Here is a 27,215-nt window from a genome sequence, read left to right as displayed (position 1 = left end):
ACTTGCAATTATTATTATTTGACTGTGATGCGTGCAAAATTATTTTTAATTTTTGTAGCATTTTTGTATTGAATTTTGCAAATTTTTTTTTTTTTAATATTTTGTTTGTTTTTCATATGCTTTTGTGCTGCATTTTTGAGCTGTAAATGATCGTGTAATGGGACAAAGGCTCCCGCGCACACAATCATTGATCTGCTCATGCGTAAGCGTTATGTTCACTTGGCATAATTTTTTAAATATAAATGTTATTGTACGTTTTTTTTCTTGTCGTTTATTTTCTTTTAATTTTGTATTGAATTTTTAATACTCGTTAACACATATTAGTGTACATTGGTGTTATCAGTAAACGTCATGAACACTGCCATCATTGTGTTGTCATCACATCATGTGCATCGTAAATGAGATATGGTGATCGCTTTTGGTTGCAGGTTGCTTTCAATTGGGCGTTATATGTGGCATATTAATTTTGCCTGGGTTTGTTTTTCAAGGTTCGATTCGAGCTCAAGGCCAGAACAATAATTTTTTTCCAATGATAATTATTGTTATTTTTAAATTTTTCTAAATTTGAAAAATTGTATTTTGTTTATGGAATAGTAAGTAGAAAAATTTTCAGACAACCTGCCATAGCTGCGCAGATAGATCCATTTCGAAGGGTACTAAGCCTTCATCATCAGTACGCTTTGGGCATGCTGTGCTAACTATTAAGCTATACAGCGGTGGTTTGTTTGACTGGCAAATTTGCTACTTCTATTCCTTTTTTGTTTGTTTTTGGTGCTGCGTTTTTCAGTCGATTTTTAATTGTTTAAAAAATTTTTTTTTAATATGTGAAAGGAAATTACTAACTTTTCAAAAGCTGTCACGCTTTTCTTCTGCCCCTGTTTATCGCTGCTGCCTCTTTTGTCGCTGTACATTAATTAACCGTTTTTAAATTGGCGATAATTAGCTTTGACAGCTTAATTTCAATCGATATTCTCTACCTTTGGTCATAAGCCTTTTTAATGCCACATCGGCATTATGGTCTTGCGCGTCTTTTTTATGTTGGCATTTTGTTAATTTCAACGCAAATATTTATTCAGTTATGTTGAAATTGATATTTCAACTGGAATTGTATTGTTTATTGCTTTTTTAATTTAAACGGTTAACTTTTCAATTTTTAAAATATTTATTTGTGCTTCTTAATTGTACGTTAGTATAAAAATATCTCTAAAGATAACAAGTTTAAAATTTTGTAATGCCATAAATATTTGCTATTTTAACGTTTTTAGTTTAACAAGGGATAAGCTCGAATGTCTCAACAATATTTTTTCTTATATCCACATGGATGTGATATACGTAACAAAATCCTGCTTCAAAAATGGTATGAAAAACTAAAAGTACAAATCATGCGATTACTCTGTGGTATAATGTATCAGATCTACTGGTAACAGGTGGGTTGAATACTGCTGCACTTCTAGTGCATTCCGAGCCACCCTTCTTCTTTGTACATGCTTCCAACTGGTAGCGAATTTAACCGTCCGTTTCATAGATGGCTACCCGGGTACCCATTGAATATTCAAGAACAATTTTTACATAATCTACAAATAGAAGATAAACAACAACCACATTTTGTGCATCCTATGAAAATAGGTTGTCTACAAAAAGGAGAGACAATTTTTTCAAATATAATTTCATAAAGATGATTTTTTTAATAAATTAGTTTTTATTACTAGTTCTCATGGCTGGGATACCCAGGTACCGCTAGTAGTTCTCAAGTATGAACTGCCTTGTGGTACCCGTGTACCCAGCCATGCGAACTAAGAACAAAAATTATTCATGAACAGGACGGTTAACATGACTATGTCCTAGGAAATTATCCAAACTTGTCTGTAGTTCCGAACTAGACACGTATTTCCACTTTCCAAATAGTTAAAGTAGTTTATTTAGCTCCTTATTTTGTACTGTTTCGTAGGCTCCGACCCGCACAGAATTTGTAATGTTGCTTCCCTTTTTTGATAGTTTCGAACAAGCGGGAGTATTACTGAAAAATTCTTTAAAATGTGGGGAAAGAAGGCGTCTTATAGTCTAAGCTAGCACTACGGACTCATTTAGTCTACGTGAGGTCCTCATGGACCGGCCATTTAAACCTATAGTCTAAGCTCCTTAAAGCTGGTGGCAGTTTATTTTGTAGACAGCCTGTTTACGAAATATATGTGAAATGTGAAATAAAAATACTGTCGATTTTGAAACAAAAGGAAATCTAATTACTATCGCACTAGTTATTATGTGGTATTTTAGGTATATTTCTGAGCCAGAAAGTTTTATGACTGGTTACTGATTTCCAGGGGTCATTTACTTCAAAGCTTAATTCCACTGTAAAATTCTGTAAACATCACCTTGTATATAATGGTTATGGCCGTCCAACCAAGCCAGTGGCTTGTTTGCTGGGTTAGCTGACGCAATTGGTCACATAAACATTTACATCGTTTTCCGCCTGGTCCTTTCAGCAAAGTGTGGAGTGCACTCTTCCTCCATTTCCTTGGGCGGGTTCCGATAGAAAAAAATTTTAACCAGAGCATCATCAGTATATTAAAATGGATTTTCCAGTGTAGCCGCTACATTTTAATTCGCTGGACTATGTTGATATCTGGGTAAAGCTCGTACAGGTCATCATTAAAACATTAAAACTTCTTCGGTACTCGCCATCGCCAACGCGTAGAGGTTCATAAATCTTTCGAAGAAATTTTCTCTCGAACACTCCCAGATCTGATGTTGTCATGGTCCATGCTTCTACACCATATAGCAGGACGGGTACGATACTTGTAGAGCATATACTTGTAGAGCATGATTTTTGTTTGCCGAGAGCGGACTTTAATTTTCAATTGCCTTAATTCAAAATGTCATTTGTAGGCAAGAATAATTCTTTGTTGGATTTCTAAACTGATGCTGTTGTTTGTGTCAATGCTGGTTCCAAAATTATCGGAAGTCCTTTACTAATTTGAAATTATGGCAGTCAAGCGTGGAGTAGATGCCAAGGTCAAAATGCGCTGACAATATGCCTGATGATAACAGTTACCTCATTTTTGTCTCGTTCACTAACAAACCAATCTGTTCCGCTTTTTTTGCAGTTTGAAACAAATAGAATTTACGGCGCGGGTGTTCGAGTACTATCGTTAGCATACGCCAGTGATTGCACATTTTTGTAGAATATATTTCCCGCGCATTTAACTTAAGTTAAAGAAATCGCACGATAGATGGTCACACTGACTGAAGCATCGTTAAATTTCAACCCACTCGGAGAGGTCCTTCCCAATTCTGGTGTTGTCAACATCGCATTGCACATCCGTATACGTTTTGCAGACCTTTTTTATGCTGTCAAAGGCGGCTTTGAAATTGACGAAGAGGTAATGTGTACAAATTCTATTTTACGCGATTACTAATAGGTTTACTATGGGTGAAACGGCACTGTTAAGGTCCAATCAGATGAGTCGTGGTTGGCTTTAATTTTTCGCTCATCGCGCTTGATGGGACTTTATATTTTATATTAGGAGGCTGATTCCGCGACAGTTGCCTAAAGAATACTTATATTCCAATCGCAGGAAAAACCCTTGCCCGACCATGTATTGCACGGCTCTTTCCATTCAGGTGCACAGACAAGTGTGCCCTCTTTAATCTTAGAACTTTCTGAAAATCTGTTACCATGTCGAAATTATCGTTTTTACAGGAGTTTGCCAGGAGCTCAGAGCCTTCTCGCAATATTTTTGTGTAAAATTTGCGGACGTCATTCCTTGCGGCTAGCAGCTCAAGCTCCTCGCCTCTGCTTTTTTCTTCCTGCGAAGTCATCTCGCTCTCCTTCTCACACACTCTTCTTCTTGCGTTGGCTTTTAAGGTTGCCCTATATAAAGGACTTCCTTTGGTTACAACGCGGCATTCTTTATCGTACCAGTTGGATTTCTTTGGTCGCCGGTAATCAGTTTTGTCCTCGGTGGCGGTACGAATAACTTGAGATATTTGCTCACACTGTTGCCGCATTTGGTCGGATTGAATTTTGCTCCAAGGGAGTAGGTGTAAGACTCGAGTTGGGAAATCATTATCAGTCTGTTGCGATTGCAGAGAAGAATTGCTTAGTTTTCCAGAATAGGGACATTTCAAAATAAAATACTATTTGGCTTTTTCATGGTTAGATAGAAATACTAAGATAAAAATTGTGTGTTGGCGATGGCGAGTACCGAAGAAGATTTAATGATGAGCTGTACGGGCTATACGCAGACATCAACATAGTCCAGCGAATTAAAACGCAGCGGCTGCGCTGGCTAGGCCATGTTATGCGAATGAAAGATGATGCTCCGGCCAAGAAAGTGTTTCTATCGGAACCCTCCTATGGAAGCAGAGGTAGAGGGCGGCCCCCACTCCGTTGGAAGGACCAGGTGGAAAACGATTTGTCTAAGCTTTGGGCAATTGAGGGCGAGCAGTTTAATAAGAGTTATAAATGAGTAATTTTATGTGCTTGTAAGCGTATGAGTCGTGGCACAGTGGCTGACGTACCCGACCAAACGCCCGGGGTTGCGGGTTCAACTCCCACCAAGCATTCCCTTTTTTTAATTTATAAATTATTATTATTAATGACTGTATTGAGTTTATGGGGTTTTTGATTCAATGTATTCCATTTATTGAGTTGGGTAGTTTTAGGGTTATTGGTGTATTTAAGTCATGGGAGGATGCATAGCATCAGTACACCTTTATTTATTTATGTGTTTATTTTAAGGGATTCAGTTTATTAAGTTGGGTAGTTTTAGTGTTATTGGTGTGTTTAAGTCATGGGAGGATGCATAGTATCAGTACACCTTTTATTTATTTAATGTGGGGGCGAGCACTGGGGGGCTCTGATGTATTAGCACACCATCCGAAGAACCTCGATTTTAATTAAAAACCTCAAACTATGTCTTTAGAATATTTCACTAACCAGTTGAGAATTACAAGCACACTCAATGGCTACTGAAATAAACGAACGAAAAATGTTCATAGTTTAAGTCGCTTAAACACGATTTAAACTCCCTTGGTGTGACCAATTGGCGCCGGTTGGCGGAGCGAAGGAGCGACTGGCGCGCCTTGTTGGACGGCCATAACCGTTTAGACGGTTAAGCGCCAATTAAGTAAGTAAGTAAGTAAGTAAGTAAAAATTGTGTATCAATACGGCGCAAGGCGAATCTATACAAGGTGTTGGCAAAGCGAATTCAGTACCAGGCGTTTTTGTCCCAGCTGATTGTTCTTATTGATTATTTTCCAATCGAAATCAATAAAAATATTGTTTTGACTTAACATTTGTCTGCACGGCGAATTGTTTGAATTTCAAATAAACAAAATTTAAAACACTGTTGTTTAGGCTAACGACTGCAATATACGATATTATAAAGATATAATTCCGCAACAATTTGCGCAATTTACAGGATCTTCATTGTGGACTGGGCATAGAATATTTAAATTTTGGTCGCAATCATCAGACATGCACTTGACTTTGCCACATTAAAGTTATTGTATTATTTTTGCGAACTTTCCTAATATTCAGAGTATTGTTTTCAATAAAGCCGTTTAAGATCGAGGGTTCGAATCTAGCTTAAGGCCTAACAGTATATATTTTATTTTTGTTATGATAAATTTCTTCCTTAAATGAAAAATTTTTCTAAATTAGAATAGAAGAAAGAAAAAGTTTAGACAACTGTGAAAGCTCGTTGCAGAGACCCATTTCGGAATCCATTTAGATACATTATGGGTATAGCAGTGGCACCAATCTTGCCGAACTTAGCAATTGCTCGAACCCGCGACCTTGTAAATCAGTTGGCCGTCATAACAACAAAAAATTTTAAAATCGTTTAATTAAAATATTTTTATACTCAGTATATATTAAATTTGATTGGATAGCGGTTGGTTGTACAGGTATAAATGAATCGAGATAGATATAGGCTTCCATATATCAAAATCATCAGGATCGAAAAAAAATTTGATTGAGCCATGTCCGTCCGTCCGTCCTTTAACACGATAACTTGAGTACATTTTGAGGTATCTTGATGAAATTTGGTATGTAGGTTCCTGGGCACTCATCTCAGATCGCTATTTAAAATGAACGATATCGGACTATAACCACACCCACTTTTTCGATATCGAAAATTTCGAAAAACGGAAAAAGTGAGATAATTCATTACCAAAGACAGATAAAGCGATGAAACTTGGTAGGGGGTTGAACTTATGACGCAGAATAGAAAATTAGTAAAATTTTGGACAATGGGCGTCGCACCGCCCAATTTAAAATTTTGCAAGCTGTAATTTGGCAGTCGTTGAAGATATCATGATGAAATTTGGCAGAAACGTTACTCCTATTACTATATGTACGCTTAATAAAAATTAGCAAAATCGGAGAAGGACCACGCCCACTTTAAAACAGTTTTTTTTTTAAGTCAAATTTTAACAAAAAATTTAATGTAAAAATTTAAAGTACATTATGTCAACATTCAACTCTAGTAATGATATTGTGCAACAAAATATAAAAATAAAAGAAAATTTCAAAATGGGCGTGGCTCCGCCCTTTTTCATTTAATTTTTCTAGGATACTTTTAATACCATAAGTCGAACAAAAATTAACCAATCCTTTTGAAATTTGGTAGGGGCATAGATTTTATGACGCTAACTCTTTTCTATGAAAATGGGCGAAATCAGTTGATGCCATGCCCAGTTTTTATACGCAGTCATCGGTCTGTCCTTCCGCATGGCCCTTAACACGATAACTTGAGCAAAAATCGACATATCTTTACTGAATTTAGTTCACGTACTTATCTAAACTCACTTTATCTTGGTATAAAAAATGAACGAAATCCGACTATGACTACGCCCAATTTTTCATTATAGAAAATTATGAAAAATGCCATAATTCTATACCAAATACGAAAAAAGGGATGAAACATGGTAATTGGATTGGTTTATTGACGCGAAATATAACTTTAGGAAAAACTTTGTAAAATTGTTGTGACAATGGTGTTAAGTAGAAGAAAATGAAAAAGTTCTGCAGAGCGAAATAAAAAACCCTTGAAATCTTGGCAGGTATTACATATATAAATAAATTAGCGGTATGCAACAGATGATGTTCTGGGTCACCCTGGTCCACATTTTGGTCGATATATGGAAAACGCCTTCACATATACAACTACAACCATTCCCTCTCCACCACCACTCTCATTAATACTAATATCGTACAAACTCATTCTAGAGTCACCCCTGGTCCAACTTTATGGCGATATATCGAAAAAGCGACCACCTATAGAACGAAGACCCTTTTAAAAATACTCATTAACACCTTTAATTTGATACCCATATCGTACAAACAAAGTCTAAGTTGCGATACATCGAAAAGGCGTCCACCTGTAGAACTAAGGCCCACTCCCTTTTAAAATACCCATTAACACCTTTCTTTTGATACCCATATTATACAAACGCATTATAGAGTCACCCCTGGTCCACCTTTATGACGATATCTCGACCACCACTCCCTTTTATAACCCTCACTAATACCTTTAATTATATTACCCTATCATACAAATACATTCTAGAGTCACCCCTGGTCCACCTTTATGGCGATATTTCGGAACGGCTTCCACCTATAGAACTAAGGCTCACTCCCTTTTAAAATACTCATTAACACCTTTCTTTTGATACCCATATTATACAAACGCATTATAGAGTCACCCCTGGTCCACCTCTATGACGATATCTCGACCACCACTCCCTTTTAAAACCCTCACTAATACCTTTAATTTTATACCCCTATCGTACAAACACATTCTAGAGTCACCCCTGGTCCACCTTTATGGCGATATTTCGAAACGGCTTCCACCTATAGAACTAAGGCTCACTCCCTTTTAAAATACTCATTAACACCTTTCGTTTTATACCCATATTGTACAAACGCATTCTAGAGTCACCCCTGGTCCACCTTTATGGCGATATCTCTGAAAAGGCGACCACCTATACAACTACCACCACTTTCTTTTAAAACCCTCATTAATACCTTTAATTTGATACCCATATTGTACAAACAAATTCTAGGGTCACCACTGGTCCACCTTTATGGCGATATCTCGAAACGGCGTCCACCTATGGAACTAAGGATCACTCCCTTTAAAATACTCATTAACACCTTTCTTTTGATACCCATATTGTTCAAACAAATTCTAGGGTCACCCCTGGTCCACGTTCATGGCGATATCCCGAAAAGGCGTCCACCTATAGAACTAAGCCCCACGCCCTTTTAAAATACTCATTAGCACCTTTCATTTGATACCCATATCGTACAAACATATTCTAGAGTCACCCCTGGTCAACCTTTATGGCGATATCTAGAAAAAGCGACCACCTATAGAACGAAGACCCTTTTAAAAATACTCATTAACACCTTTCATTTGATACCCATATCATACAAACAAAGTCTAAGTTGCGATACCTCGAAAAGGCGTCCACTTTTAGATCTAAGGCCCACTCCCTTTTAAAATACTCACTAACACCTTTCTTTTGATACCCATATTGTACAAAAAAATTCTAGGGTCACCCCTGGTCCACCTTTATGGCGATATCTCGAAACGGCGTACACCTATGGAACTAAGGATTACTCCCTTTTTAAATACTCATTAACACCTTTCATTTGATACCCATATCGTGCAAACAAATTCTGGAGTCAACCCTGATCCATCTTTATGGCGATATCCCTAAATGGCGTCCACCTATAGAACTATGGCCCACTCTATCATAAAATACTCTTTAGTGCCTTTCATTTGATAGACATGTCATACAAACACATTCCAGGGTTTCCCTCGGTTCATTTTCCTACATGGTTATTTTCCCTTATGTTGTCACCATAGCTCTCAACTGAGTATGTAATGTTCGGTTACACCCGAACTTAACCTTCTTTACTTGTTCTTAATCATTTTATTTTTATTCAGAGGAGAACAACAAAAGACTCAAGACACGAACTTGGATTCACTTTCACAATCACAACACCAGCAATTAAAACTTATATCACATAAAAATAATCATTTCAACTTTACTATACTTTCAATGTCCTTCCTTAACTTTTAGCTGTATGTCTGTATACATTCTTATCCCTTTAGCTTCATAGCTTCATGTCTTATCTAATCAACTTCATCAACAATCAATCAACAAGTCATAATTCATTTCAACATTGAATTTTTTGCTGCTCCAATTGCTGTTATTGTGCGCTACCTGATGCAAGATATACATACATAAAAAAGGCATCTTCTAAAAGGCGTCTGCTTTGGTGACAAACTGTTTTGCTATACTACTGAGCTATCGAGCAAATACCTGAAGGTAAACAACAGCAACAATTTCAATGGGAATAAATATCGTTGTAGGGTTGTTATTGTTATTATTTCTGTTGTCGCTACAGTCATGTTGGGCTTTTTCGATAATTTATGCCAACTCAACACGGGTAGCCACCCCGTAGTAATTTACGCGTTTTACGCCAGACATACAGCATCAGTGCATGACAAGACGACAAGTGACAAAGGAAAATGCACAAATAAAAATGCCCAAGAATAATGTACAAATAAGCAAACAGGGCCATAATATGTTCAGGGTCATAGAACGAAATGTAGGCTGGAGCAAGAGGAATAACTCATTGCCTGTTTTGAAGTTTTTAACTTTTATGACTCTATACAATGTCTGGTCTATATTTTTAAATTGATTTCACCAACGTCATTAATTATTATTCAACCTAGATTTTTACTTGTAGCTAAGTTTTCGAGCATATACTGGCCGCGCTAGCAAGGCCAACATACTCTCACTAAGCTTTCCTTGAATAAATGCGTCAAAGGTAGCATTATATTCAAAATCTGTATGACGGTATGCGAGTGTTCGACAGAAAATGTCTTCTAAAAGTTTACGGACCTCTCCGCATTGGCGACAGCAAACATCAAAGAAGATTTAGCCTTCATGTAAAAAGGATGATTGATAATGATTTCGTAGTCTATATTTGTAGCAAGCGTGAAACTGCCTTTCCACTTTGGCTGCTTTGTCTAAATTTTACATCACTCTTAGCTAAATCGCCGAAAGTCCACGTGCAACTAGCGAGAACTCAGAAAGTTCATAATGTAGACAAAAAAATATGGTCATTTCGATAGTTACACATGTTCGTTTCATTTTGCCATCGGAAGCTTCTTCCTCATGTCGTTGTTGGTGTAACGGCAAAGATATACCCCGAAGGTTTTGGCGATTGTTATTGTTGTTGTCCATTACTAACATGGGTTTGAGAAGCTACAAATTGTGCTGACAAATCCTTGAACTGGTTGCTCTTAAAATATTTGGCTGTATTTGTTGCCACTCACGAGAGGCATACCTGCTGCCTTTCCCCTCATACTGGTAGCTGTCTCGAGAGTTTCACACAGCAAAAATCTTGAATTTTTTTTGGCATATTTCTGCTATCAAACGGGCTTTATCAAGCAGTTTCATTCTAGGTCTGTTGTGTTAACAACTGCTTGGAATCTCTAGACAATTCTAATGCTGAACGGTTCTATCTGAGGAAGGCTGCTACTCCTTCTGATCCGCACCCACTGCAATATTTTCATCCGATTGGATTTACTTGTCTTATCATCACGGAGCTTGTTGCATTTTTTGTAAATTTTTCTCTCCCAGTCCGACGATCGCTTGTGGCGCTTTTGTCCTCTTGCTTGTGACTTCATTCTCCCTTTCTGCTCATCATTATCAACTTAATATTATTGCATTGAAATGGAGCCCGATATTATACCCACTGTCTGCAAATCTTTCAAAAGACATAATTGGTATGCTCTTAGCACTCAAACTCATAGTTGCCAGGTATGAGATTAGGCTCAGTCATCACACTATCGACAAGGGCACCATAAAGAATTCTTTGAGTAAACTTGCAGTAATAACAGATATAAAAATTATGTCCCGACAAGTCGACGTGCACAACCTAATGAAAATTTCAATAGATTTTATATGATATCTACGAACGTAGACTGCCGGTCAAGATGTGGTGCTTTCTTCAAGCGGGGTGAGGCGATCGGACTAAAAATATATTGAATGTTTTATACACTAAAACCTCTTTAAATTGAAAATAATAATTCCAATTTATATATTGTTTCTCGCGGGGTATGGGGCTTATAATACAACCACAGCAGGTACGCCTATCAAAAGAGAGTAGAATACCCATGGATTCCAGCGATTTTGTAGCGCATCCTTTTCAAGGGGGTGCAGCGCAATTTATATCCTTTCCAGCCCAAATTTGAAACTCATCCACTTGTGGCTAGTCCTGTGGAACTTAAGGGAGGCGATATGGCCAAGTTGATTCAATGTGGTCATGTTAAATCGTTTTCGAGATGGTCGGGTTTGTTCCTTAATGGTTCTTGTTACCGGAACGTTGTTGACCTAAATCTGGCAAAAGACAATCAATATCAATAAAACTCCCCAAAACCTTCGGGCAGTGTCTCTACTGCTACAACAAAAACAACAATATGCCTTTTGTTTACTTTACGCAGACATCAACATATTCTAGCGTTTTAAAGCCAGCGGCTGCGCTAACTAGGCCAGGTAATGCGAATGACAGAAGATATTCTTGTCGTAACCCACTCACGGAAGTAGAGGAAGATAGTGGCCTCCACTACGCTGAAAGAACCAGGAGCAAAACGATTTAAACTCCCTTGGTGTTACCAATTGGCACGAGTTAATCCAACAAAAACGCAACTGGCATAACTTGTTGGATAAGAAAAATAGTTTAAACGGTTAGGCGTCAATTAAAAGGAAAACGTTTTTTAATTTTATTTGGTCGCAACGCTACCGTCTTTTCGTAAAGATTTCAAAAGACAAATTAATGTTTAAATTGTAGGCTATTCAAAGCTTAGAGCTTTTTCGAAATAAAATATAATCCTCTGCAGACTAGATACAAGTGACCTAACAAAACCCCCCCTTATATACATCTCTGTATGTACATACATGAAATCTTATACCCCTGATTCGATTGCTTTAATTTTGTTCTAAAAAATATATATACATATATATCGCTCAGTAACTCGGTTGAATTTAGTTTTGCTCAGAAAACCGTCCAATTTTAACGCAGCGGGTGTGCATGAATTATTTAACAGTCGTGAAAAGTGACCAATATAACAAACACATTCAGAGAGAATGGCTGCTAACATTAATAAGTAAGTTCATATACTAAGCAAGTTTATAGCTACTTCTTTGGTATGCACTTGGTAGATTCGTTCACTCGCTCACTGTTGGCTGCCCTTTAATGTATTTAACCAGAAACGTCAACTTTTTAGAGCAAACGATCACGCAGTGGTGTCACTAAAACAACAAAACCTGACAAGAACAAAAAAAATTAAAAAGGAACAGAGCGATAGAAATACATTTTCTGTGACATATTGCAATATTTTAGTGGTGAAGTGATCTTAGAAATAGTGATATAATAACACACATTGATACTCAAATCACCAGAGCTGATCGTGCAAGTTATTTGAATATAACATCTCGATTTAGATGAGTATAACATCTCTAAAAAGAGAACATTCATTTATGGTTTTCGCAAAAAATCTGCAGCTGTGGCGGGTAAAGGTGTTTAAAATATTCTCACATAGTAAGGCACGCCATTCGGACTAGTGTCTGAAGGGAATAGTACCGGACCGAATTCTTATCTAGCAAAGAACATACGCAACACTCCTAATACTTCGAAGTAGACATTAGATCGATAACTTATTATTATTTTTACGAATCTTCTGACAGTTTCTTATTTATCGTTTGAGTGAAAGTGCTTTTTAATACATGATCGTATAACATGATACGGGCTCAGAAATTTTTTTTCTCCCAAACATTCCAAGCATAATTGCGTGTTTGTATGCAAAATGCGTAATTCCGAGTGGGGTATAAACCTCCCTTGAAATACTTTTATATATAAAATGATCCCGAACTGGTCTTGAAATAATTCCGAAAAAATCGCGAAAAAGGCCTGTGATAGTGTAATGACTTTGAAACATTTCCAAAACGGTTCGAAATAGTCATGAAATACTCTCAAAACAACGACGAAAACAGTCCCGGAATAGTTACGAAGTACCATATTTTATATGAACTCCAACACAAACAGTTCCAAAATGGTTTAAAATATTCAAAATTAGCCCAGAAAAGTTTCCTTAAATAATGCTAAAACGGTCCATCGATAGTACTTTAGTAATTTAGAAATAGTCTCCAAACAATTCCTAATACAATACCGCACAAAATCCTGTAACGGTCCTGAAATAATCCTCAAGTAATCTGGAAGTAGTCGGAAAATAACTGCGATCACAAATCTTAACTGCCCAAAAAAGCCGAATTTATCCTGAAAATTATACCAAACAATTCTGAAATAATCCCAAAATGGGCCCTGTATGATTTCAAAAACAATTCGAAAATTATCGCGAAATGGTTCAAAAATGATCTCAAAAAGCCACAATGCGATCAAGAAAAAACCCCCCCACAGCCCGGAGGAAGTTGTGAAGCGATCCGCTAATAGCCTGGTTATAAGTCGGATAAGATAAGTTAAGAAGCAGAAAATCTTATATGCATCATTCATTTTCTCTGTCGCTTAGTTGAATAAAAACTTAAGTTCTAGTCAAGAGACCCGACTAATTTTATTTAATGTAAATATTTGTCATATGAACAAAATATGCTATAACACAAGTTTTTTAGATCTTTACTTCTTAAAGTTGTTCTTTAATTGTTTACTAGTTTCATCATTTCATTCAACAGTTCCCCTTTCAAACCTTAACAGTGAAACTGCGTACCAGCTAATAATCAATTATACTTTTTATTCAAAAATAAGTTAATATAATTAAATCGTTTATTATTAAAAAGGCACATGCCCACCCTTGGGTTAAAATGACACTTTGAATGCAATGCGTTCTTTATTTGGCGAAATATTTCCACATTTACCCTATAAGATTTTATAGGCGATGGGCTATGGGTGATGGATACACTGGGTCAAGATAATAAAAATCAGTTAAATACCACCCCCATTTTTATTAAAGGTCTAACCTTAACAAAGTTTGCAATAACCCTATGGTATTCAGCTACATTTGGTTGATATTTTACTCCAGTAGTGGTATGGTCATTGTCGGATACACGGGGAACTGAGGGAGAGTGGTTGAGACTACAGATCTTAAATTTATATGTGTGTTCTATCACAACATCTTCAACAGTTTTTGAAGTCAAAAGAATCGCGCGGCCTTAGTGGGCGTCGCCACTCGTTTTTTGTTTTTTTTTTTGAGATAGTCAAATGCAGTTTTTAAGTCAACCATACGAAGTTGACCATATAAAATTTTTCCACTGTAACCTTATAAATGACGGAAATATCTTGTAAAGTATTTAATTATCATACAATAATATTTCATTTTGAAATAATGTTTATTTTTTAAAGGTATATTAGTCGCGGTCAGAAGAATTAGTGTGTTGAATTTCATTACAATATATGTATTTTTTTAATGACTGTTATTGCAAAAAAACGTATGATGATGACCTCACGAACAAATAAGCTGACAAATAGTTCCATGAGTGGATGAGCAATTTTAAAATATACTTTTTTTTTTTTGTGGAGACTGCCTATTTTTCCGGTTGACTTAAGTAGGATATAAAACATATGGCTAGGCGTTACCACCGATCAAGTCGGTAGTGGCTACCATAAAAATAGGATTTTTTTTTCGAGAAGATGAGTTCAGAATAGAACCAGGACCAGACTTACCAATAGGCTGACTAGGCTTTAGCCTAGGGCGGCAAAGTTTTGGTGGCGCCATTTAGGGGGCGAACATTTTTTAGAACCTAAAGACAGAATAATTTATGATTTGGAAATCAAATGTGCAAGGAAAAAAATTATATTGGTTAATCATTTATATCTCAAATAAAGGAAAATAATATGAAAAACATGTACCTATATCAATAATTTAATATAAGGAATTTGCTCATTCATTTCATGGATCATCAGTCGTAAGCATTCAAATAAAGGCGCGACAATTTTTAAAGTGTGTGCAGCAGAGCGTTTAACATGTCGTCTGCTACTCTGTGCAACAACGTATCACGTGACCTTGTTTCTCACTAGAAACAAGCGACTACATAATGCCAGCATGAAAAGTTAGCAACTTGCGAAACTTTCATTTCAGCGTTTGTTACTAGAATTTCCCAGTTCCATTTTTTTGGGGTTAATTTAGCTATAAGTTCCAAAATTGTCTGGCGACACTGGAAGAGCAATACGAGTGTTTGGTTGCACTTTTCGTTGTAGGCCTAACAGGGTTGAAAATATAATTTCCTGTTTTTTCGAATTGTCATTTCTTTTCTAGCCACTCTAAATAATCTTGAATTGGATTTGACTGAAAATCTACAAGTTCACCAACAATCTGCACATAGGCATGATCCAGCTCAATGGGTTATTGAAAAATCAACCCTTTAATATATTATTGCGAATGTTTATGCACAAAACATCGATGGGGATTTCAGTTACTCGAAAAGAGCTTATAATGACTATAAAAGATTATTGAACATTTCACTGTTTGAACGAAAATTGGTGAACGGTGAAAAATGCCCTCGATATTGGATGGTTTATTCAGAGAATAGGGGATCCGTTTACTGCGTTCCGTGCCTTCTTTTCGGGAATCAATCTTCATTTGCAACTGAAAATGGATTTAATGACTGGAAAAACGATATTCAAAGAGTCAGTCAACTCAAGAACTCCCTTCAATATCATAATTGTATCAGACAAATCCAAGATAGGAGAAATTTGTCTGGCAGAGTAGACCAGGCTTTGGAAATTCAACTTAATGAAGAAATTAAGTATTGGCGAGATGTACTGAAACGCGTTGTAGCAGCGCTAAAAATTTGGCTTCCCGCGAGCTTTCGTTCAGGGGAAGTAATGAGGTTTTCGGTTTCGTGAATAATGGAAATTTCTTGATGGCTTTAGAGCTCATTGGTCAATTTGATCCATTCCTAGCCAACCATATCGAAAAGTTTGGCAACAAAGTCCCTCGCATTACTTCACATTTATCAAACAAACAGCCTAGGGTGGCATATACCTCAAGTCCGGCCCTGAATAGAACCATATATATTATTGCGCAGCCTTATAAAATTATTAAGTACACAAAGAAAACGACAACAGCGTTTCAAGTGCATAGCTGGGTGTGTCATGTGCGGCTTCACCCGAATATAGACTTTCTTACTTTTTAAGCGTCGCTGTAGTGTGATGGTAGCGTGCTCCGCCTACCACACCGTAGATTCTGGGTTCACACCCCGGAATAAAGCAGCATCAAAAAATTTTAGAAACAAGGTTTTTCAATTTCAAGAAAATTTTTCTAATCGCGGTCGCCACTCGGCCGTGTTTGTCAAGCACTCCGAGTATAGTTCTGCCATGAAAAGCTCTCAGTGAAGACTCATCTGCCTTGCATATATCGTTCAGAGTCGGCATAAAAAGTAGGTCCCATCCCGTCAATTTGTAGGAAAAATTTAAATAAGCATGACGTAAATTGGAAGAAAACCTCGGCCAAAAATATCTTCGGAGTTTATTGCGTCTTACATATATATTGTAACGAATTTAGGGAAATCCTGGTTATTATTTTCCTTTTCTTTATTTTACTCTGCTAACGTACGAATTGCTGAACTGTCGAATAAATAACTCTAATATTCGGACTAGAGAATGGTCTTTATATACATTACTTTGGGAGTAGTACATCTATACTTCAATATCACGTTCTTCACAAAAGCGTGTTTAAATCGAACTCATTCGACATTCTTTAGCTTGTGCTGCTTTTATACTCTCTGTTGCTTCGTCGACATATTCCTCGTAAGGTCTAGACGTTTCACCTCCTAGAAAAGTTTTACATATATCTTGCGTGGTACTTTAGTTACATGTGCGTGTATGTGTGAGTAGGAGCTTCGGCTAATGACTAAATGTGTGTGTGAGATACCTCTTCACTTTGAGCTACTGGTTGTGTGTGTACATGTACATAAGTTTGGCTGCCCGCAGTATTTGTTATTGTGACTATTAACTAACAGCATAGTGATGCTAATATTCGCAACAATATACTAGGTTATAATAAATTACTTTTTTTATTATTAAAGGAGCATATATTCACAGGGTAAAACGCTCAAAAAGTCAGAAATAAATGAGCGAAATTTTTTCAAAAAACTGTTTCAAAAACTGTTTTCCTCTTACCTAAAACCTTTCGTTTACTATTATAACAAATAAATGTGAAAAAAAAATTACAGCATTTTTTGTGACTGGCGTTAGATTTGAAAATTTGGACACGTGCCCTTTTAATAATAAACGATTCAATTATTATATATATTATTAGGAATTTCCAAACGGATACAGTATAGAAAATAATAATAGATTATACTTAGATGTTTTATTCATTTTCGCTTACCAGTAAACTCATAAACAATATTCATTTGGAATAACAGTAAAAGTGCTGTTACCTTAAATGTTTTTTCCCATTTAACTTAGCAAAACAACAAACTTAAACTAGTAACATTAATAATGTGAAATAATTTTAATAAGTATAGTACACATAAATAATTTGTATGCACTCATGGGTGTGTACATTTTTATTGATTCATGCCGCCAAAGTGGCAGCTATAACATTTTTAATATTGCTGTTTTAACAAAAAGTTTCACTTGAGTTGCTTGTTGCTGCTTTTATGTATTTTTATTATTGTTATTTTGTTTCATCCTAAATAATATGGTATTCCACAGTATAGTTTTGTTCAGATTTGTTATACCCACTTGCAGAAGGCAACATTCATTCATGAGAAAAGTATGAGTAAAAATGTTGGGATAGAAGAAATTTAATAATTTATCAGCAACACCTTTAAAGAGGTGGTTATCTTGTGGCAAAGTATGCCCGCGATTTCGTTTTATCGGGACAGCGAATAACTCTCGCCCAATTTGGGTGTCATTAGATATTTTCTAGACCTCACTATACATTGCCATTACTTGACCTAACCACTGAACCTATTGTGTATTACTCGTTTAACTATTTTCCTGTTTAGTGAACGTCATGTTCCATATTTTATATGATCTCCAACAAAAATTGTCCAAAAATAATCTCAAAAGATTCCAAATTAGCCACGATAAGTTTCTAACCCTGACACGGTCCCTCGATAGTGCTTGAGTAATTTAGAAATAGCGCCGAAACAGTTCCGAACACAATACCGGACACAATCCTGGAACGGTCCTGAAAAATGCTCAATTAATCTGGAAATAGTCCCGAAACGCAAACCGGAACTGACCCAAAGAAAAATTCGAATTTATTTCGAAAATAATACAAAACAGTTCTGAAATAATCCCAAAATGGGCACTGTATGATTTCAAAAACAATTCAAAAATTATTTCGAAAAGGTTCAAAAATTATCCCAAAAAGCCACATTGCGTTCCAAAGATAATCCCTAAAGGCACCACAACAACCCAGACAAAGTTGCGAAATGACCCGCTAGTAGCCTGGCTATAAGTCGAATAAAGGAGCAGAAAACATTTTTTTTGCCGTCCATTATTTAGAGCAATATCATGGGAAAAGTATGATGGGAAAAACAGGACCTAACTTTTTTCTTCGAGCAAGAAATTTACTGCCAGAAGTTTATACTTTTTCTGACGCGGAATCTACCAAAATTACTCAAGACCGTCCCACCATTTAGATCTAAACTTTGAAACTGCAAAGCCGACTTTTAATTTTAAGCTAATTCAGGATTAATAGTTCGCTCGGTCAGCGTGGCTTTTGGTGAGTATATTGTGATGTTGCTTTCAGTAGCGCCACATTCGCCATTCCGCAAGTGCACAAACTTCCCAAACTGTTTATTACGTCCTATGCTTAAGTAAAAATAATTTGCATTTGATGGATCATCGAAGAGGTAATTCCACTATCTTGCACAGGCTCGCCACTTCTGATCAATAGTTAACCTTGGTCGCCCACTAATTTTCGGTGTGTCCGGGGGTTGGGTGTGAAAGAGCCTAGTTCCTACCTCCGTCTTATCTCAGACATAGGTGCGTCCATCACCACCGTTGTTTGCGGACCAAGCCACCATGTACATAACCTGGCTGTATATACAACGATCCACCGATTATCAGCTGCGACTCGCCGTACATCGATCTCACCAACCACCGGCTGCTTTTAAATTGATCAACCCATTCATCATTTGCGCAACGCCGATTTCTTACATTCCAACATTCACGAATCCACCGATTCACCGGGTATCGATTTCACCAATCAGTGGTTGCTTGTAATCAATCCATCACCGACATCCACCAATTCACTTACTCATAATATACGACTCCCCGTGTACCGATTCCACCACCCACAGGTTTGTTTCGGGATCGATCCACCGATTCGTCATCACCAACGCCAACCCTCTGTGAAACCGTCGTATCCCCCCTCTACCGATGTATAATACAATAGTCCACTGCAAGCCTTGTCACCGTCAACCGAAGCAGCGTTCACCGAAACTCGATCACTGTTCAATGATTACATCAGGAACTGTAAGGTTTTCCTCAACCGATACATCGTGTAACCAACCGCTGGTTAATGAAAGGGGTGTCTGTCAGTCGATATACTGTTCATTTTCTCCGCCACCTGTTCAGCGATTCTACCGGCAGCCGGACCCTCTCCATGGATCCTACGGTGGTCACCCCTTCTATTAATCATCGGTTGGTTACAGTTCCCTTTACCTCTACGGTGCGTGTATGTGTACGTTTAAACCAAATACCATCAACAAAGTAACGGGTAATAATTTAAGAAAGAGATAGGTGATTCCTCGACTCTGGATTGAGTGAGTGCTCTACCAGCCTTCGAAGAAACCCACTTCACAAGTGTTAAAAAATATACGATTTGAAAAAAATTAAACTGAGTTAATCAATTGAAATATTTTCTATTTGCATTTATATTTTGAAATATTTTCTTCAGTTCTGCATCAAACGGAAATATATTATTATCTTCTAATATAACTAAAGTCTTTGAACAAATATGAAATTTTTTTTTGGAAAAAACAATATGTGAATCTACTCGCTGTAAACCAAACTTTGGCACCAGATCTGCATGCAGTTATCACTCCCATTTTCGTCGCTTGAACTGGAAAGGCCGAAATATTAAAGAATCGCCAAAAGCCGTAGCTTTTGTCTCATGAAAACGCAAACGGTTATACGTTAAAAATTTACAAACCAACTAAAACAATTTAGTACATAATTTTCTTTTTGTACTTTTCTTTTTCTTCCAACCATTTCTAACGTGTTGTCATAGTCATAGTCATTTTACACTGTTTGTTGCCTTGTTGAGCTCGATGGGGGCATATAGCACATTTTAATATCCCATTTTGTAAAACATTGCAAATAAAATTTAAAACGACAGCAATGGCAACGGTAGATTTGACTTGACGGTTACTCTATGTGCATACGATTGTTGGCATGTGTGGCATCTTATAGTACGTATGTATGTAAGTTTCCATCAACAGAACTACCACTCTATGAAAAGTTAAACAGCTAGTTTCATGGTCTGACTAGCTGCCCCTATGTAATATATGAGTGTGTGTATCTGATAGTGGAACTGTTATTTTAACCAACGTTTAAATATAGTTTTTGTTGTAGTTGCTGATAGCGCGTTGCACAGTGGCATAAAAGACAACTTAACCTCTATTTCGTTGCACCCTTCGTCTGAGTGGGCTATAAATCATTCTGTCAAAAGGCATCAAACATCAAAATGTCGATATCTCTGTGCAATGGTATAGTTGATCTCTGACTGCCTGCCACACAGCTGCCACAAATACCACAAAACGGCGATTTTACACAAAAAGAGAAAAAAAAAATTAACAAGTAAGGAAGGTTAAGTTCGGGTGTAACCGAACATTACTTACTCAGTTGAGAGCTATGGTGACAACATAAGGGAAAATTACCATGTGGGAAAATAAACCGAGGGTAACCCTGGAATGTGTTTGTATGACATGTGTATCAAACGAAAGGCATTAAAGAGTATTTTATGAGGGAGTGGGTGCCACCATAAAGGTGGATCAGGGTTGACTCTAGAATGTTTGTACGATATGGGTATCAAATTAAAGGTACTAATGAGGGTTTTAAAAGGGAGTGGTGGTAGTTGTATATGTGAAGGCGTTTTCCAGAGATCGACTAAAATGTGGACCAGGGTGACCCAGAACTTCATCTGCTGGATACCGCTAATTTATTTATATGTAATACCACGAACAGTATTCCTGCCAAGATTTCAAGGGTTTTTTTCGCCCTGCAGAACTTTTTCATTTTCTTCTACTTAATATGGTAGGTGTCACACCCATTTTACAAAGTTTTTTTTCTAAAGTTATATTTTGCGTAATAAACCAATCCAATTACCATGTTTCATTCCTTTTTGCGTATTTGGGGGTAGAATTATGGCATTTTTTTATTTTTCGTAATTTTAGATATCGGGCGTGGTCATAGTCGGATTTCGGCCACTTTTTATACCAATTCAAAGCAAGTTCGGATAAGTACGTGAACTGAGTTTTGGTAAAGATATGTCGATTTTTGCTCCAGTTATCGTGTTAACAGACACGCCGACTGTGTATAAAAACTGAGCGTAGCTTCAACCGATTTCGCCCTTTTTCACAGAAATAAATTATCGTCGTAGAATCTAAGTCCCTACCAAACTTCACAAGGATTGGTAAATTTTTAATCGACTTATGGCATTAAAAGTATCCTAGACAAATTAAATGAAGAAGGGCGGAGCCACGCCCGTTTCGAAATTTTATTTTATTTTTGTATTTTGTTGCACCATGTCATTACTGGAGCTGAATGTTGACATAATTTACTTATATACTGTAAAGATATTACATTTTTCGTAAAAATTTTATTTAAAACAAATTTTTTGTTTTTAAGTTACCGTTGTCGTTCTCCGATTTTGCTAAATTTTATTAGGCACACATATAGTAATAGGAGTAACTAATCCCAAAGCCCTATAATTTAAAATTTTATATATGACCATTTCTGCACAATGCAGAAAACAAAATATTTATACAAAACAACTGGACAAGGAAGAACACAGTAATTTTGAGTAAGAATTTGTGATTTCAATAATTGTGTTATATATGTACTTTTGTGTGTATATGTAATTGATAATTATTAACCCTCTTTTGCAATGCAAGGCCTTATGTACAAAGTTTTATATTTTTTGTCATTAGGCCCTGAAGAAGACCAAAATAAAAGGTCGAAACGTTGGCGAGAAAATAAAAAAGGCGTTTTTCTGATTTATTGGACTGTAAACCCGAAGCTAAAAATAAATTTATAATAGGAGTAACGTTTATGCCAAATTTCATCATGATATCTTCAACGACTGCGAAATTACAGCTTGCAAAACTTTTAAATTACCTTCTTTTAAAAGTGGGCGGTGACACGCCCATTGTCCAAAATTTTACTAATTTTTTTTTTGCGTCATAAGTTCAACTCACCTATCAAGTTTCAGCTTTATCCGTCTTTGGTAATGAATTATTGCACTTTTTCTGGTTTTCGAAATATTCGATATCGAAAATGTGGGCGTGGGTATAGTCCGATATTGTTCATTTTAAATAGCGATCTGGGATGAGTGCTCAGAAACCTGCATACCAAATTTTATCAAGATACCTCATAATTTACTCAAGTTATCGTGTTAACGGACGGACGGACATGGCTCAATCAAATTTTTTTTCGATCCTGATGATTTTGATATATGGAAGTCTATATGTGTCTCGATTCCTTTATACCTGTACAACCAACCGTTATCCAATCAAAATTAATATACTCTATGAGCTCTTCTCAACTGAGTATAAAAAGAAAAAGCAGCAGCAGAAATATCACAGCTAGAACAGTAGCTAACAAATGTAGACGTTTAAGTTGAACTTGAAAGAATTGCAACAAAATTTACTAGGCATTCAGGAAGTGGTATGTGGTAGAAAATTAGAAATCAAATAATACTTTGAGATTAGTTAAAACCCACAGGTTAGATTATGTGGTAGCTGTCCTGGTAGAGAAAGAGTATCGTCGCGTAACAACGAATTAGCTTCGAATGAGACCGATCTCAACTTGCGATTGATCATTCGGAAATCCAAGTGATTCGCCACCGAAATACTTTCGCATAGTTCTGCCAAAATCAGTCAATCAGAATGGGCTTTCCAGTATATTGAGAGTACTGCATAGATTCCCATTGGACAGTGCCCTGTCGAGACCCCAATGAGCATTGATAGATTGGTGAACCCAATCATTTCGGCAGACTTGCTGCCATCCATTTTCGGCCAGAAGGATCTTGCTAATCTGCAAGGGGTTGCGTCCAATGCATGCGGAGCTGAAAGGGACCCTTCTATGCAGGAGCAGACCACAGGTGACGAGCAGAATCCCAAAATACCTACAGCCATTTTCATCCGGTTCAGTGTACGGATTTTGGCTATGAGATCCGCTTGAAAGTTGCCCGGGGTATCACTATGGCCCGAGACCCAGATAATCTTAATCACAAAATAATTCAATACAATCGCAGTCGAGGTCAGGTACTCGCAGACCACCCTCGATCGCACTATAGTTGAACTCATGACTTTGACTACCAAAGAAGTTGTTAAATTGTCTAACCGTAGTAGCACTGGATAGCATTTCATTCACCGCATCCTTAAACGCAATATCTACGCGATGTATGTTCAGCATGACATTCAGTGCCAAGGTAGGTGTTGTTCTGAGAGCGCCGATGATACCAACAAGCGCCGTCCATTGTACTGGGAATTATATTTTGATGGTGCTCGCCGTTTCCAGTGCATTCCATCAGACCAGCACAACAACAGAAACGGTTTGATTTCCATCTCAAAAAACCAGTGTACCACTCTTGGCGAGAGCCATTATCTGTCACTAGCAACTTGCAGCAGAATAAGTCAACCGCAGCCTTACTAGCCCTATCTTCCACATTGGATCTACAGGACTCTACCCTGCTGTGAGATTATTGCTGTAGAGAAGTTTTTTTTATGAATTCAGCTAGAGACTCTTCGACTCCTAAACCAAAAAGAGCTCTTGCGATGGCCCAGTGACATTATTGTTAAACGCCCTCTCGATCTTTAGGAGGGCAACCAGATCAAACTCTTTTTTGCTTCAGAAACCCCTCTATTTGCTTAACAATCGAATGGGGGGGGGGGGGGGGGGGGGGGGGGGCGTTTCCGTTGATCTGCCTTTACAATAGGCATGCTGTCAAGCCGGCTATAACCCCCTAGCAATCATTTATCACAGACCAGTCAAGCGCTCCAATGATTTAAGAAAAAACGACGAGAGACTGATTGGTCTGCTGGCGTTTGATCTGAAGATAACCTTGAACGAGTACCATGACTTCGAAATAATGGTAAACCAAAGACAGCTAGTGTAAATAATGGCCAACCAGTGGTAGGAAGTCCCTAAAGAATTTTAAAGCTGCGCAGTACTGATACCAGCCGGCGCTGGAGATTAATATAGGTTGACCGTATTGATAGACCAAGCAATTTTACTTTCCCGTAGGGGAATGGCAGATATTTCTGCATGACCAACAATATAAGCTTTAGTGTCTCCTCGATATTTATCGGCCAGTCCCCATTATCATCCTTCAAATATCTGGGATAGGGCGGTTTTCAACCGAATTCTGAGATAAGGCTTTTTTGTAATTGGCCTTTAATAAAATATTTTCTGAAATAGGACGTTTTCGAAGCAGCAGCCGATATAAAGTTATGTTTCACTCAGCAGTCTATGCAATTATTTTTTTCTGAGGACTTCAGCCAAATTAAGAACGTCATATCACATTTCAGCTGATTTGGAAACGGAAAACGTATGATTTCTATGTAAATAGTTGTAATGTTTTTATTTTTTTCTTTTATCCTTTTTTTAAGAAAATCATTCAAAATAAACATATGTGGTCAATTTGCGTTTAGAAAATTTGGCAGCATGAACGCTTTTCGACAATCTTTGTTTAAAAGGGTCAAATTTTGCATTGAAAAAGCGTTTTTTTGTAAAATTTACGTAAAATACCACAATAAGACATTCTAAACATTCTTAAGTTATTTCAAAACTCTTTATTTTATCATTCCGCGGTTGTCACATCTACATATCTGAGAATTTCGGATTGCAGCCAAGTAAACTAACAACCTACAAACAGAACTCACACCCTTTCGTCTTCATGTTTTTAATTACCCGCTTGTTTTTCCTCATCGCATCATACTGACTCTTATGATCATCGTATAACTTATATACTTAAATACCCTCTCATAATTTCCGCATTTCTTCTAAAATTCATAACAATTGAAGGCAATAAATTAGATTTGAACGTTTCACAAAAGCAACACGAAATGCAATACTTGATCAAAAGACTTAAGCAACGAACTTTATTGCATACTAATACGCAGCTAATCGCATATACATAACTAATAGTACGAAGTAGCATAAGTTTAGTTATAAAACAATACACACTCACATAAATATAATACAAAATAGATATATGATTCATTGTTGCTTAGTTAAATTGCTTAGCAAAAAGTTTACACACCTGTAAATGATGCGCCTCCATAAGGGGTCAAAACTAGTTGCATAGTTGCATAAATAATAAGAATGCATAGTTACATACATTTGTCCACATACATATATGCTATAATAATAACATATGAAGAGGCAATAAAATGCGCTAAGCTTGCGGATGACACTTTCAAATGTTTGTATGTTTTTTTTTTTTAAGAGAACATTTTACTTGGTGAGTTGAGTGTAACTATTGCATCAATGATATTTATAAATCGAGCAACAAATTAAATTAATACTAATTAAAATGCCTTAATAAGGTTCGAAATAACAACATTTAACTGCATTTATGGTGCAACGACACGACATGTTCAAATAAGTAACTTCCTAAACTTATAAATAAATGACAGCGAATACATATGTACGCATATATAAATACTACGCATAATTTGTTTCATAAATCTTAGCATAAATAAATTTATTGGAATTATTTTTAAAAAGTTATATTAGCAGCGCGAATCAATTTATATTCAATCGGTCATTTAAGCGGATATTATCATAATTTGAAAATGAAATATATTTTCTAATTAACGTAAAAATAAATATAGAATCTCTTAAGAAAAAATATTCCATTTAATAAATCTCAAATATGTATAGCTTGAGTCAGCAAATAATAAAAATATTACATTTAAAATGCAATTATTCTCTTTTTTTACAGATACCGCACAGCTGTGGAATGAAGTAGCAAAAATATTACAGCGACTTTGGAATGAATAACATTTGCTCAACTGTCAACATCAATTGTGTCAATTACACATCAGCGGTTAAGAAGCAAAGAAAAACGCGACATCAAGAGCAAGCGAAAAAGCGTGAAAGGTATGGCTGGCATTTGTGCTTCTTTGGTTTGGGTATTCGTCGCATACCACGCGCCATTGGCAAATGTATGGCGAATATTGACAGAGAACCCAACAATAGCCACCAACAAAAGCTAAACATAAAAAATGAAAGAGAAAATAAAAAATAAAATGATTAAATATTAAATAAAATAACATTAAATAATTAAAGAAGAACAGAATAAAACAAAATAAAATATAATAAAATAAAATAAATTAAAATAAATAAAATTAAATGAGCAGTTGTTGCTATTTATCCGCCTACTGAAACTAAATTGAATAAAGTCAAATAGAATAAAATAAACTAAGCTAAAATAAAATAAAATAATATAAAATAAAGAAAAATAAAATAAAATAATATAAAATAAAATAAAATAAGGGCCAACGAAATCATGCACAGCGAACAAAAAGGGTGTACAAAAATAAGCAAAGGTTGTAAGGAGCAGTTCATCATTGACTCGGTTGTTATGGAACAAGCATACCACAAGCAAAGGAACATCTATACCATCTATGTTGACTTTGTTAAAGCTTTCGACAGCGTCCCACACTCCTGGCTGCTACAAGTACTAGATATATATATGAGATAGAAGCGACTATTAAGAAACTGCTACGCCATCTCTCGTCCTTGTGGGAAATTACTTTAAATATAAGTCAAAGAAACGGTCTCATAAAATCGGCTCCTATACCTATTAAAAGACGAATTTTTGAGGGAGACACATTAAGTCCACTATGGTTCTGCCTCGCTTTAAACCGATTATCAACCACCTTAAAGAAACCAACTATGGTTTTACCATTAAATCTCCACACTG

At 36.5% G+C, this 27,215-nt stretch overlaps 1 long non-coding RNA gene across 1 annotated transcript in view; it reads left to right on the top strand.

Moving 5' to 3' along the window:
* Positions 1-26,452, top strand: part of LOC137235685 (uncharacterized) — a 245,527-nt gene extending 219,075 nt beyond the window's left edge. The window contains exon 3 of the long non-coding RNA XR_010948024.1: positions 26,232-26,452. This is a non-coding gene — a long non-coding RNA (uncharacterized lncRNA). The remainder of the gene's footprint in view (positions 1-26,231) is intronic.
* Positions 26,453-27,215: the final 763 nt, after the last annotated feature.

The sequence above is a fragment of the Eurosta solidaginis genome, unplaced genomic scaffold (genome assembly GCF_040869045.1).
Source record: "Eurosta solidaginis isolate ZX-2024a unplaced genomic scaffold, ASM4086904v1 ctg00000431.1, whole genome shotgun sequence".
Classification (NCBI taxonomy): domain Eukaryota; kingdom Metazoa; phylum Arthropoda; class Insecta; order Diptera; family Tephritidae; genus Eurosta; species Eurosta solidaginis.
Note: the sequence above shows the minus strand (reverse complement) of the source record. Positions and strands in the feature narration are given on the sequence as shown.